Source organism: Pygoscelis adeliae, unplaced genomic scaffold (genome assembly GCF_000699105.1).
Source record: "Pygoscelis adeliae isolate BGI_AS28 unplaced genomic scaffold, ASM69910v1 Scaffold54, whole genome shotgun sequence".
NCBI classification, from domain to species: domain Eukaryota; kingdom Metazoa; phylum Chordata; class Aves; order Sphenisciformes; family Spheniscidae; genus Pygoscelis; species Pygoscelis adeliae.
This window is the reverse complement of record NW_008824982.1, coordinates 3,327,889-3,341,619: the sequence shown is the minus strand read 5'-3', so window position 1 is coordinate 3,341,619 and position 13,731 is coordinate 3,327,889. Positions and strand designations below refer to the sequence as shown.

At 38.7% G+C, this 13,731-nt stretch overlaps 1 long non-coding RNA gene across 1 annotated transcript in view; it reads left to right on the top strand.

Moving 5' to 3' along the window:
* The window catches only part of LOC103918348, a 36,778-nt gene that overhangs the window by 13,031 nt on the left and 10,016 nt on the right, over positions 1-13,731 (top strand). Inside the window, exon 2 of the long non-coding RNA XR_663690.1 lies at positions 2,034-2,154. This is a non-coding gene — a long non-coding RNA (uncharacterized LOC103918348). The remainder of the gene's footprint in view (positions 1-2,033; positions 2,155-13,731) is intronic.

Below are 13,731 nucleotides of genomic sequence, written 5' to 3'. Positions count from 1 at the left end.
AACAAGGTGTCCCCAACCCCCATAAAATTTCCCCTGTTCCCCCCCGCCCTCCCCCCCGGTTCTTAGCCAGTAACTGTTCTACCACAAACCCCAAGGACTTACAGCTCTTCTCTAGAGTAACTGGTGGTGTTCAGCACGTATTTGCTCTGTCATAGCTGGAGCTACACTCAGTTTACACTTGAACTTGTAGCTTATGGATAGATGTTACAATGAGCATTGTAGTTAATTAGTATAGAATCGGTACTACTCAGCACTTCCTAAGGGTGTAGATAAAGAATTCCCTTAGACATTTTTCAGTTTCCCCTGAGATCTAACTCTCACAAGTTTTTCAGCTTGGTAATAATCATCACTTTTCCTGGTCTTAAAACAACACTGATGCAGATAATGGAGTTTTTACAGTGTGTTTGTTTTTCTTATTACCAATGTGAGATGTAAATAATTTTATATGAAAGCAGGAAGGAATATATACAGCCGAAAAGTATGGAGTAACTTTTGGGACCTCGCTGTAACAGTGCTCTTGCCCTGTTCTGCATAGTACCAGTGCAGTTTTTGAGTAGTCTTAATGTGTTGGGGTTTTTTAAGTTTAAAAAAAGCTTAACTGGATCAGTTCTAACGTGTTCTGATGTGTATTTTTCAGGGTCAAATATCTGATTGAAAAAAGCGTATTCTTCATGGCATTCTGAAATTATGCCTTACGTGACAGTAATTCTTACTACTTACATGTGGTCATTCTAAATTGCTGTTCTTGAGAATATGTTTATTTTTAAGCATTCAAGTTAATATCATGCAGTGTTGAAATGGCATTTGTTCAGTCTTGAGAAAAAGAACCTCAAAGTGGTAGAAAAATATTTTAGTAGTCACACTCTACTGTTAACACAGTAATCTCAATACGTTTAAATTGAGGCTTTAGCTTTTTTATTAGACTCATTTGGAAAATTTTCACTTCCTGAAAGATATACTACGTTAAGTATTGCTATGCTACTTAATGCTTTACCTGAAATACAGAGAAAGAATGTTGTATAACTTGAGTTTAATCTTTTACATACTAGTTGTATGGGGCTGTAATTTAGCAAGCAAGGATAGAATGTACTTAAATGAAAACATCTTTTTTTTTTTTATAGTCTTGGGATTGTTACCTGGGATCATTTAGTTCCCTACTGAATTTTAAAGCGCCAGATCTGTTTTCTGGATTAGCTTGAAAAGCTTTATTGAAAACTCATGGTACAATTAAAGTATTGATTGAAATGGAATTTGGAGCCTTCAGAGATGAGAGGGTTTTGAGGGACTGTATAAAAATAGTGTGCCTTGCTGAAACAGTAGAAAAATAACTTGGTGGCCTCACAGCTGTAGTCATCAGAGGACCACGTTCCTTTCCACGACAGATATTAAGCTGTTGCTGTTCAAGCTGTTTGGATAATGAGGTTGGTAGTTTGCCTACAAAGGTTCCCATAAAAACACTGAATAACTAAGATGACAAAAATTATTTGAGTTAAATGTAGTGATTAAGATCAAAATGTCATGGAAAACTGACTCTTCTCTTGAAAAAGAATTTTGATAAATTCAATGTATCAAATTCCTGAATTTAAAAATACAGTGTTAGGAAACCTATTCTTGATCCTTGTTGCTGGTGATCAACAAATCCGTGTTATCAACGACTGAAGTTCAAAGCCCTCATACTGTGTAATATCTACGCTTAGAGCGAGCAAACTACTGGAGATCCATGCACCCTGTTGTCTCTTTAGCAATGCTGAAGCAAGGGCATCTTAGAGGTCATTCAGTATTGTCATTAGATATCCTCATTTCCCTATTTGTGCCCATAGCAGTCTCCTCGCATTCTTTGAATAACCTAAAATTAACTTGCATAATTCTTTGTGTAATCAATTAAATAGGACCATATAATTTTTAATTTTATTTTTATTTTGTTTTACACGGAATAAAGATTTAATCATTTCAAAGAAAATGGCAGCTTGATATAGGGCAAAGGTTTTTTTTGCCTACAGGCAATCACTGAGTTGCCTTTTTTTTTCTTTCAGAGTTTGGAAAATCAGTGTGATGGGACAGGAAGCAGAAGCGAAGGTCAAGCTGGAGTTGTGGCCTCAATCAACAAAGAGTTGGAGCAGACACATCTCGGACATAGAAAAGGATGGCTGAAGAGTAAGAGCGGTGCATTTAATTTTAAGGGGAAAACAGTACCAGAATTCTTAGGTTGGTGTAAGCAAGGAAAAAGACTGATCTTGGAATTGAGCATTGTTGGTCTCTGTGTAATGAGGGGACAGCTTTGCTGTAAGCAAGTCGAACTAATATCGTTCCTCCTTGTTTCCTGTTTGCCTTCAGGTGTGGCTGAGGTTCTGGTTCATGGCAGTTGGTTCAGCATGTTCTAGCCTGTGGTCATAGCTGGTTTGTGTTAGCTGTTTTTGGACTAAAAAATGGGTATAGTAGTAGGAGAAAGGAAGACTATCATGTGGAGCAGGAGTGTATGTTGGGAAGGGTTAGCAGGCATTCCATATGTTCCAATGTGGGAAAAGAGATTGCTCAAAAAAGTTTGCCACCCCCCTTCCTTGTCTGGCCTACTCTACCCATGAGTTAGGAAGGAGAAATGGAGCTTCTAAAAGCTCCATTCAGATACAAGGGGGCTGGGAGCTGTCCCTTATGTTGACGGGAACAAGGGTGAGAAAAGGGATCCTTTTTCTGTCTCTGTGGAGACTTCTTCCTTACAGGCCTGCTGATTCTCAGGATATTATTCCCTTTCACTTGGCAGGTTATGAATTGAAAAGTGAGTCTTGGGGTTTTTTGTTTGTTTGGGTTTTCTGTTTGTGTTGGAAGTGGAATTAAAGCAGAAGCAGGCAGTGGTGAGGGGAAAAGTGTTCAGTGGATGTCAGCTATTGTGGTCCAGCAGTTGCTCCGAATGAGCCATCAGACACACATGTATTTTAGTTCTTGCTGTTGAGTGTGAATGGAGTTCTGCCATGTACAAAAGCAAAGGCTTCAGGATGACAGCTTGGGTTCAGTGTTAGTCTGAGGTGGGAATGTTGTTTTTGTTTCGGCTCCCTTTCTGATGAGAGTGCAAATGCCAATTCTTAGTGCAACTCCTCTGTTGCATTAAGAACAAATGTTCTAGTTATGTTTTTAAAAGGGAATTTAAGTAGTATTCAGCATATGGGTATACCAGAATGAACATACATTACAGACTCTCAAACTTCCATCTGAGATGATAATGAAACAAAACAAAGACATGAAATCATTGTTTGCTGCTTTGAATCAACTGTAGTTCTTTCAGACAGTTCACTAATACTTGAGACCTGTCAGGTAAAATCTAACAAACCTGAACCATGCATCTTTTGCTTTAAATGTACCTTTCTATAATATGCTTGAGTGTTTTAGTCCTTGATATATGTTTTTGCTGATGTCAGGTTACCTCACAGGCTCAACCACAGAATGGTAATTTACTGAAGCATTTTAATATGGATTAAGTCTATTGCATTTCCCTCCATGTTTTCTGATGGGCTGGAGTTAAAGAGCTGTTGAGCAAAGGTGTCCTGTTTTGATTCCATGCTTTAACTACTTTGCTACAAAGCAAAAGACCAAATAAGTCAATAGGAAGGCCTCTGTTGTGTTTTGAACACCAAGAGAACAGAACAAAAACTTAAGAAAATGTAGTGATTGCCACATGTATACTCCTGTAATTGGAGCTGGTTACCCTAATAGTATGAGTGAGCACTTCAACAAGGTTGAGATTGAGAAGCTCGCTGCCAGTCCTGAAGAATTCGAAGTGTAACTAACTGATTTCATGTCTCAGCTGCAGGATATATGAGGCTACCACCATTTTATAAATGAAGTGAAAGCTGGATTAAGATTGCACAAGGATATGGTGTCATTAAATTTAGAGTTTTTCACCTAGTTCCATGCTACAGTCAGTAGACCTTGTCTATTGTGTGGCAGTTTGAAGTGTTTCTATCCCTTAAGATTCACCTCTCCTAAATCTCCTTAGGCTTCTCCCCAGTTGCAAGATCATTAACTGACGCATTCTAAGAAATAATCCAGTCCTGGTTGCTATCTTCAGTTTAAAGTTATGGAAAACAATTGCTTGTTTGTTGACTGTTCGCTATGCATGCACACAGAAGCACCCATGTTCTTGCACCCACGTTGCCTGTGGCTTCCAAAAATGCTGAAAAGAACATTACTTGAGTTGAAATTACGTGGGTTTGTGATAACATAGAATTTTACTTAAAAGAAAATATGTTGCTTTAGTAAAGACCTTCTCCCTTTTTTAATGCTTCGCTCATACAGCTTGAGAGAGAATGTGCATCTGCATAGTAGTACTAATGCAGAGGTTAAAACAGAACTTACTCCATAGAAAGATACTGCAGCTGAGGTGCAAGACAAGTCAGTCATTTAAGAAAAAAATAGTCATGGGCTGTGTACAAACTGAAATTTGCTTCACCAGTTGTATTTCAACTCCTGTCCGGCATGATTAGTGACTTTGTTAACAAGGAAAATGCTTTAATGGGTAAGTTATCCTAAGGCTTGTGTAAAACAAAAGGAACTAAATTGATAGATAAAACTCATGTTTATTTTATGCAGTGAAGCATGTGGCTGTCTTAAGTTACCTTTGTTTTTTTTAGTAGGTCTGAACTTTTGCCATCATTAGCTTTTATTGGAACACTTCTAAATAATGCTATTTGCTGTTGCACAGCATATGGTGTGTTAATGCTTTCTTTTTATTTTTAGTATGCCCGAACTATGTGTTCCTCCCTGCAGCATGAGCTGGCTTTCCTTGCTCACATTCCTTGCAGTCCATCTGCCTATAAATGTTTTTAGAGTGCATCGAATGATGATGCTAAGATGCTGATGTGTTAAGTCATTAACAGTAAAAATCAAACATAAAATTTTGTAGTGTATTTGGCCCAAACACATTCCACCACCACCACCGCAAAATCAAGTAGCCTCTGTTTTTTAACTGAAGTCTTACCCGGAAGTTTTTAATCTAAAATGAGCATTTGTCACATTTGTTGAGAGCATCTTTGGGAGCAAATCAGAAATTTTCTCCCGTAGAATGCCTAGTGTTTTGTGGAGAGGAAAGATCAAAGGATTACTTGTGATTAGGGCAGGCAGTGTAAAACAAGTTCTGTCAGACTTGGGGAGAATCTGAGTATTTTTTCCAAGTCATTGTGAAATGAAGGAGCCTGAAAGAGGATACATGCCTGTTAGACACAATTTTGCTAGTAAGTTATATTTTCTTAGAGATGGGTGATTTTCATTAAATAATCCTCATCCAAAACAAAACTATGATTTTGGGATGTTGTGGTATAAAACACTGTATATTTGCAAAGCAGCAGAGGTTGCCACCTCTTCTTGCTTTACCTCAGTGGTTATTGATCTAAAAATACTAACAAACTTAGTTGTCTGTAGTTCACAAGCTGCATTTTTCGCAGTGGGATCCTCCGGATTATTGAGTGTACTTTAGGAGTAAAGCTTGCTCTGGCGGAGCCTTGAACTTAAACTGTTCTTAAGCAAGAGTCCCAGATCTTGTGATCTCATGGTTGAAAAAGGGAAAACAGGTGGTAGGGCTAGATATAATGGTTCTTTCCATTTTTACCAGTGCTCTGACAGCTTCCCCTGGGAAGCTTTCTCTTTAGAAAAGAGATAAAATAGTAAATAGAACTGGAGAGGCATACACAGTGCCTGTCGGCTTCTGACTCCTGCCATCTGCAGTATAAATCCTTGGGTTTAAGAGTTGGTCCTTTACTCGTTTATGCAGCAACAAACAATTTTATTACTTTTTTAAAAAAAGAAAATAAAATCTTCTGTTGTCAGTATATGGCATGCTTCATTCAGTAACACTGTAGTTAAATTAGTGTTGTCTGTCAATGCCTATGTATAACTTTACTCAAGATTTTTTTTTTAAACAGTTGATTCATAGCAATATCTCTGTATTCTTTGCCAGTTCCAGATCAGTATCTAAATAGTAGAGCAGCATACACCCAGAGTCTTGTATGTAGTAATAGTTTTGTATTTAGTATCAGCATTTTCTAGCACAGTTCATTTTTCCCCAGGGTAGGAAGGTTTTGAGATGAGAATTCTGTGCTGTGTTTCAGTCGGTATAGACAGCTTTGTACTAGTAAACGGGCATATTGTTCTCATCAGCAGCTGCTCAGGGATGAGCAGAAACCATCAGATCACTGGTGCAAACCTAGGTTCCATCAAGAAAGAAGAAATAGGCAGAACTGATGCTGCTTCATCTGGATCAGCAAGGCAGATACTAAGTCGGAACCCTTTGACACTTAAATGAGCATTGTATCCAGGTTTGGATCTTCTTTGGCAGAATGCTTGGGAAAGTAAGTCTTAAATACCTGTGCATAACATGCCACTTCTGGAATGTCACTATCCAAAATTTGGTGGGTTAACCAAACCTTTTTGTTAAAAGCATGTCTGTCTACCCCTCTTTATATTAATTTCCTTTATGATGCAGCCTTTTCTTCAAACCCTTGTGCTAGTGAATAAGTATAGCAGTGTCTAGCTTGTGTGAGTTATCTCAAATGGGTGTTTAAAGGGTTCGGCTCTGATTAAAATCCCACTGATTCTACACTTTAGGTAGTAGGGTGACTCAAAATGCTTTTGTTGGATGTCTTTAACCTCTCCAGCTGTCCTGTCAGTGAAGATGAGTCAGAAGCTGGAGTCCTACAACTAACACTCACTAAATCTGGAAGGCTTAACTGTTAGCATGACTGACTTGGCAGCTTGGGGCAGGGTGTGGACTGGTGCATTACTGAGGTGACAGCAGCCTTTCCGGAGTGCTGCCGCATCTTTCAGAGAAGAGAGGGAAGTCTCTTGGTCCTTTGTTTTACTCTACACTGACAGCGAAAACAGTTCTTTTCCAGGAGAACTGAGCTGACTGTGGGCTAATAGTAGAAACAGTGCTCATGGGAACTTCTCAGGCTGGTTGTATGGTGAACACTTTGTTTACTTCCTATGCAGAAACAGTAAGTCTGGTATTTGGGGGAGGGTGCTGAACACCGAGGGGTCACAGGTCTCTGTCCAGCAGTGGCTCTGGTCCAAGTTCCCCACTTAGGACTTGTAACTGCTTGATCTTACAGCCAGTGCTCTGTGTGCTGTTAGGCTTCCCTGTTCTGTGACGGCGTCATCAACAGCACCTGGCTGGCCGTGTGCCTGGGACCTTCAAGGCTGGCAAGGAAGGGAGTAATCGGCCTGGCGCCCAGGAACCTTGAGGATGAGAGGGAGGGGAAGAAGAAATCTGTTTGGTTTGTCTACGACCTTCTTGGCCTGATAATGAGGGAAAGGGAACAAATACACGACCTGCTCGGTCACAGAGAATGGCTGCTTGTCTTATAAAATGGCGTTGGTTATGCCAACCGCATTACCAGGTGTCAGGAGCAGGGGGTACCAGTCACCTGTACATGCTTCTTTCCTTTTCATGAACCTTTTGAGAATGTGAGAGGAATGCTAAATACAAGAACTTTTTAAGCAGTTGTTTTGTCTCTCTCTTACTGCTTTTATTCAGTGTTCTATTTTGGTTGTTTTAGGGACCTTTACTTTTTACAGAAATTGGTAAGCATGATCCAGAGGTCAACAAGGTGTTAGCAGTTGTTCATCTGGTTCAAGGAAAACGGGATGTAATGGATACCACACTTCAATCATTAAAACAGTATGTCGAATCCTGCTAAAGCTGGTATGTATCAAGATTGAGCATGTGGGTTCTTTCTTGGTTTATGGGTGGGAGGTTTTTTGTTTTCTGTACCACCATCCTCAACTGTCAAAATCCTTCTTTGTTTGGGTAGCGTTGGGAAACAGTTTTACTGTTTTACTGTTTAAAAACCCTAGACCTGAAAAGTGTGTATGGCAAACGAGAAGAGGGAACTGGAAATAGTACACAGAAGAGCATGTTGGTCAGCCTCCGTAATTGTTGCCGTGTTGTTGCATCCTTAGATCCCCAAGGCTGCGGGTCAGGCAATGTTTTGCCTGTTTTACTCTTGATTGTGGAAAACTATTCCATTATGAAATCGTACATCTGTCAGTTGCTACAGGGGCCTGCTTGATGGGATTGGACTGATCTGATAATGAAATGTGGTAGCCAACAGCCTGCGATGTACTGCATTTTGCAGGCTGGGCCGCTGCATCTGTGTTACGTAAAGCACTGTAATTTTTTAAATGTTGAACTACATTCCCAAACAATGTCTTTAGGATACTAGTGCTCACCAAATTAATAATTTTCTTTGTGTTCATGTATGTAGTATGTTAGTGTCTAGCTGGAAGAGTTCCACAGATGAATTCCTGTAAAGAGCAGCTAGGCAACTATCTAGCAGGGTAGGCAATTGAAGAAATAAGCTATCTGCTAAACTGAGGAACTCTAGTTTGAAAATTAGATCTCTTAAGTCACCTTCTTCTAGTATGGGATAAATTTCCTTTTCAATGTGCCTGGCTTTCTGAATCTGGAGTCATTAGCTTAGACATCTTTTTAGATGCCTGAAGGTGGCTGAAATGTCGTATGCCTGGAGTGTCTTATGCTTGTTGGAGAGTTACTCAGTTACGTCTGATATGCAATTGTATTATGAAAACGCATTTCTTAAGCAGAGGTTTAAATCCTGTATTGTAAAAGAAAGTTGGGAAACTTAAATTGCCTAACATGTTTTTGCACAACTTGAGGCTTCTCTGAGAGAACTCTTAGCGGTGAAAGCCAAGGAGCCAGCTGAAGACTGGTACCTCACTGAGACTTTTTCAGGGCTTTTGAGTACTTTCTTGAAGAGTTGACCTTTAAAGCTAATTCAGGAGGTTGTCAAGGTGACTACCTTGGACTTGCATAATCTCTGCTTCTCCAGGTGAAGTACTGTCTCTTCATCTGTTCAGGATGGACTGTTGGCTAACTTTCTGTCCCATGTTGTTTCTTTTTTTCTAAGAGAAACAGCTTCTGTAATACAGGAACTCCTTTCCATAAATACCAGTGTGATAATTAAGTTCTTCCCTCTTCCCAGGGATTGAATTTCTTCCTGCTGCCTTCTTCCATAGGGTTGCATTACAGACTTAAAATAAACAAGTAGGGTGCTGCTCCCTCAATCTAGGGAGTTCCCTGAATGTACTATCTGTATAAGAGGGTTTTTTACTTGTTTGGCATAGGTTTTTTGCTGCTTTTGACGTTTTGATGAGGTGCTGTAAGTCTTGAGAGATTATTTATTATGGTGGTACATGACTCTTGCTAAACCAGTATCCTGGTTTTTCACTATCATCTCTTTGCAGAGACTGCATGTGGTGTAATAATACATATCAGATGAGGGTTGTGGCGGAGGTAATTATCTTTTATTAGACTGGCTTATAATGGGACAGGGTGCCAGGCAAGCTTTCGGTCACACGGTGACCTCAAAGGGCTTATGTGCCCAGATGCACGTCAGGTCTTTTTTCCAGCTATATTAGTTAGTCTAATAAAAGGTATTGCCTCTCCATAGAAACATTGCCTGACCCGCAGCCTTGGGGATCTAAGGATGCAACAACACGGCAACAATTACGGAGGCTGACCAACATGCTCTTCTGTGTACTATTTCGAAACAGTTCCCTCTTCTCGTTTGCCATACACACTTTTCAGGTCTAGGGTTTTTATATTCAAGGTATGAAGAAGTTCTCTTTAATCAATGTGATCTTTTCTTTGAGTAAATTGTGAAACAATTTATCGAAATTGAAATGGAAAAATTCGCTTTGCAGTGCCTCTGGCATCTTTCAACATCACTTTAGTGCATGTTTTGAATAAATGAGATCCAGGTTTACAATTCTGGGAACCTAAAGGTCATCCATGCTTCGTGTATAAGCATGTGTAATTTATCACTATGTCACGTTAGTGTGCTTTAAAAGTTACTTGTGTTCATGAGCAACACGGTGCTTCATGGGATGACATATTTCTGTTGCCTTTCAGTTGCTAAGTGAAGGATACTAGAAACTTGTTTGTGATGCCTGCTTTACACAGGATGTATTTCCTGCTTGAGATAATAACTAAACTCAAAAGCAGTTTAACTAATAAGGTGTTAGGACGTGTCAGTAATGATCTCTTCGCTTGCCCTGTGTTACTCCACAGATCTTCTCTGTTTTCATGTAAATAGGTTTTACTTCGTGATAAGGAAGTGTTCGATGATTGTTTTGAGGAGTTCAGTGTTACTTACAAAATCCTAGTTTCCCCTTCCCTTCTGTCAATGTTGGGCTTTTCTAAGATCTACTGAAATATTTCCCTTGAATTTTCAGGGGGGAAAAACGCCTTTGGAAGGAAGTTATTGATCTTAAACAGAAGCAAATGAGGCAGTGAGTAACCATACCTACAGAGTGATGCTAAAACATAAAACTTTAGACAGTTTAAAATTGTGTGATTATATCCAACTTACTTATGTACCTCTGACACTGAGGAGTATACTGGTGTCCACCTGTAATTGCCAGCTGTATGGACTTCTAAGACATGTTTTGGTTTAAATAAAGAAGAATATCTGGCAGTGGTTTATATTACTACTCTTGAATTCCTTCCTTACACCTGGTTACTCTGAGGTATTTCAGGTGGAAAATTCAATGTCTTTCCTCTTCCCATAAACAAGTATGTGTATATATGTATGTGTGTGTATAAATAGTATCAATATGACATACCTATTTAGGCAGCTACAGTGATCAAGAAGATGCAGCCAGCGAGACTCCTTTGCCATGGGTATTTGCCGTGATGGTTTTTATACTGTTAACAATCCCTGTAGTACATCTGTTCCGTTAGCAATAAAAAGTTTTGTGCTGGCAATGTAATGGCTAATGGCTTTCCAGTATGTAAGTTGATTATTTTTTTTTATTGCGATCTGATTAGTTACTGAGAAAGCTGCCTCTTCTTTTCCAGAGCAGAAAACACAGCCATAGTGCCCCACCATGTATAAATTTTCATAACCTGTGTGCATTTACTTTTCTAGCAAAACATACAAACACTCCCCAAATCTTCTAATGATTATCTGAAGAAGCCAGATTTCAAATGCTTGATGTCATATATGTACACATACATGCCATATATGTATATGACATATAGGTGTATCATATTGATACTATTTATACACACACATATATACACATACTTGTTTATGGGAAGAGGAAAGACATTGAATTTTCCACCTGAAATACCTCAGAGTAACCCGGCGTAAGGAAGGAATTCAAAAGAGTGCTTTCAATGTTATTGAAATTATGATACTTTTAGTATTTAATAGAAGAATGGGGAAGTATTTGATATCCCTCTAGCTGTAGCCTTCTCCAAATACTATAGGCTTTTATTATGGCTCTTGAAGATGATGCATTAAATGAATTTTGGTCAGTTACCAGTAGATTGTCCTTACCTTCGCTCGATGTCAGTACTCTGACTCTTCCTTCACTTCACAATGTCTTCAAGGTATTTTTTGGTTTGGAAGTTAGAGCATCCTTAATCTTAGGAAAGAGGAATTTGATATAATTAATGCCACATCATGGTTCTGAGTTTTTGTCTTGTGATTACAAACAATAACCCTGATGTGCTGCTTGCCTTGATTATGAATGAACATCTAGAGTTAGGCTAATGTAGGAAGGATTATTTTTTTGTGTAACTGTTGAGTGGCAAGTGGCTTTTTTTTTCTCTTCCCCTCCTTCCCCCCCGAATGTTGCATTACAGTCTTATAGTCAAACTCTAGGCCTGCCACAAAAGCAGTAAGTGAAACAGATGGTAAAACTTAACTTTCTGAAAACAACTGACCCAGGTGTTTTTCTGCATTGGTCTGTGTCATTAAAATGGTATCTCCTACAGGTTTCTCTTAAAATTTTAGTCTCTTCTTGTCAGATCCTGTCCAGGAAATGCTTCTTCTCTTCACATTGAAGTAATCTAAATGCGAGAACAGTGGGGTTTTATTCCCTTTGCAAAATACACGCATGAGAAGATAAGCAATTACTTAAAGAAAAGGCCTTTTGATTACAAATCATGGATTTGCTCCATAGCTATTTGAGCGGTTTAAATTTTATACTTCTGTACAAGTGCTTGTAAATGAGGGAAAACTTTTTCAGAACTTTTTTAACATAGTAAACTTTGTAGTGTTTGTAGTCTATGTCTAAATCTGTTTCAAGCCTCTTTCTGAATGGAACTCCTGGAAAGTTTGTGATGGATAAGAACATACACATATAGCACTTGCAATATTAGCAGATTAAGGTTTGTTTCTACCAGCTATCTTTTGCAGGTCCCTTAAGTGTGTGGATCATGAATTACTTTTGAGACACTGGTTGAAAACAAGTGGTCTCAAACTCCCATAAAATTTCTCATGTTCCCCCCCGCCCTCCCCCCCGGTTCTTAGCCAGTAACTGTTCTACCACAAACCCCAAGGACTTACAGCTCTTCTCTAGAGTAACTGGTGGTGTTCAGCACGTATTTGCTCTGTCATAGCTGGAGCTACACTCAGTTTACACTTGAACTTGTAGCTTATGGATAGATGTTACAATGAGCATTGTAGTTAATTAGTATAGAATCGGTACTACTCAGCACTTCCTAAGGGTGTAGAGAAAGAATTCCCTTAGACATTTTTCAGTTTCCCCTGAGATCTAACTCTCACAAGTTTTTCAGCTTGGTAATAATCATCACTTTTCCTGGTCTTAAAACAACACTGATGCAGATAATGGAGTTTTTACAGTGTGTTTGTTTTTCTTATTACCAATGTGAGATGTAAATAATTTTATATGAAAGCAGGAAGGAATATATACAGCCGAAAAGTATGGAGTAACTTTTGGGACCTCGCTGTAACAGTGCTCTTGCCCTGTTCTGCATAGTACCAGTGCAGTTTTTGAGTAGTCTTAATGTGTTGGGGTTTTTTAAGTTTAAAAAAAGCTTAACTGGATCAGTTCTAACGTGTTCTGATGTGTATTTTTCAGGGTCAAATACCTGATTGAAAAAAGCATATTCTTCATGGCATTCTGAAATTATGCCTTACGTGACAGTAATTCTCACTACTTACATGTGGTCATTCTAAATTGCTGTTCTTGAGTATATGTTTATTTTTAAGCATTCAAGTTAATATCATGCAGTGTTGAAATGGCATTTGTTCAGTCTTGAGAAAAAGAACCTCAAAGTGGTAGAAAAATATTTTAGTAGTCACACTCTACTGTTAACACAGTAATCTCAATACGTTTAAATTGAGGCTTTAGCTTTTTTATTAGACTCATTTGGAAAATTTTCACTTCCTGAAAGATATACTACGTTAAGTATTGCTATGCTACTTAATGCTTTACCTGAAATACAGAGAAAGAATGTTGTATAACTTGAGTTTAATCTTTTACATACTAGTTGTATGGGGCTGTAATTTAGCAAGCAAGGATAGAATGTACTTAAATGAAAACATCTTTTTTTTTTTTATAGTCTTGGGATTGTTACCTGGGATCATTTAGTTCCCTACTGAATTTTAAAGCGCCAGATCTGTTTTCTGGATTAGCTTGAAAAGCTTTATTGAAAACTCATGGTACAATTAAAGTATTGATTGAAATGGAATTTGGAGCCTTCAGAGATGAGAGGGTTTTGAGGGACTGTATAAAAATAGTGTGCCTTGCTGAAACAGTAGAAAAATAACTTGGTGGCCTCACAGCTGTAGTCATCAGAGGACCATGTTCCTTTCCACGACAGATATTAAGCTGTTGCTGTTCAAGCTGTTTGGATAATGAGGTTGGTAGTTTGCCTACAAAGGTTCCCATAAAAACACTGAATAACTAAGA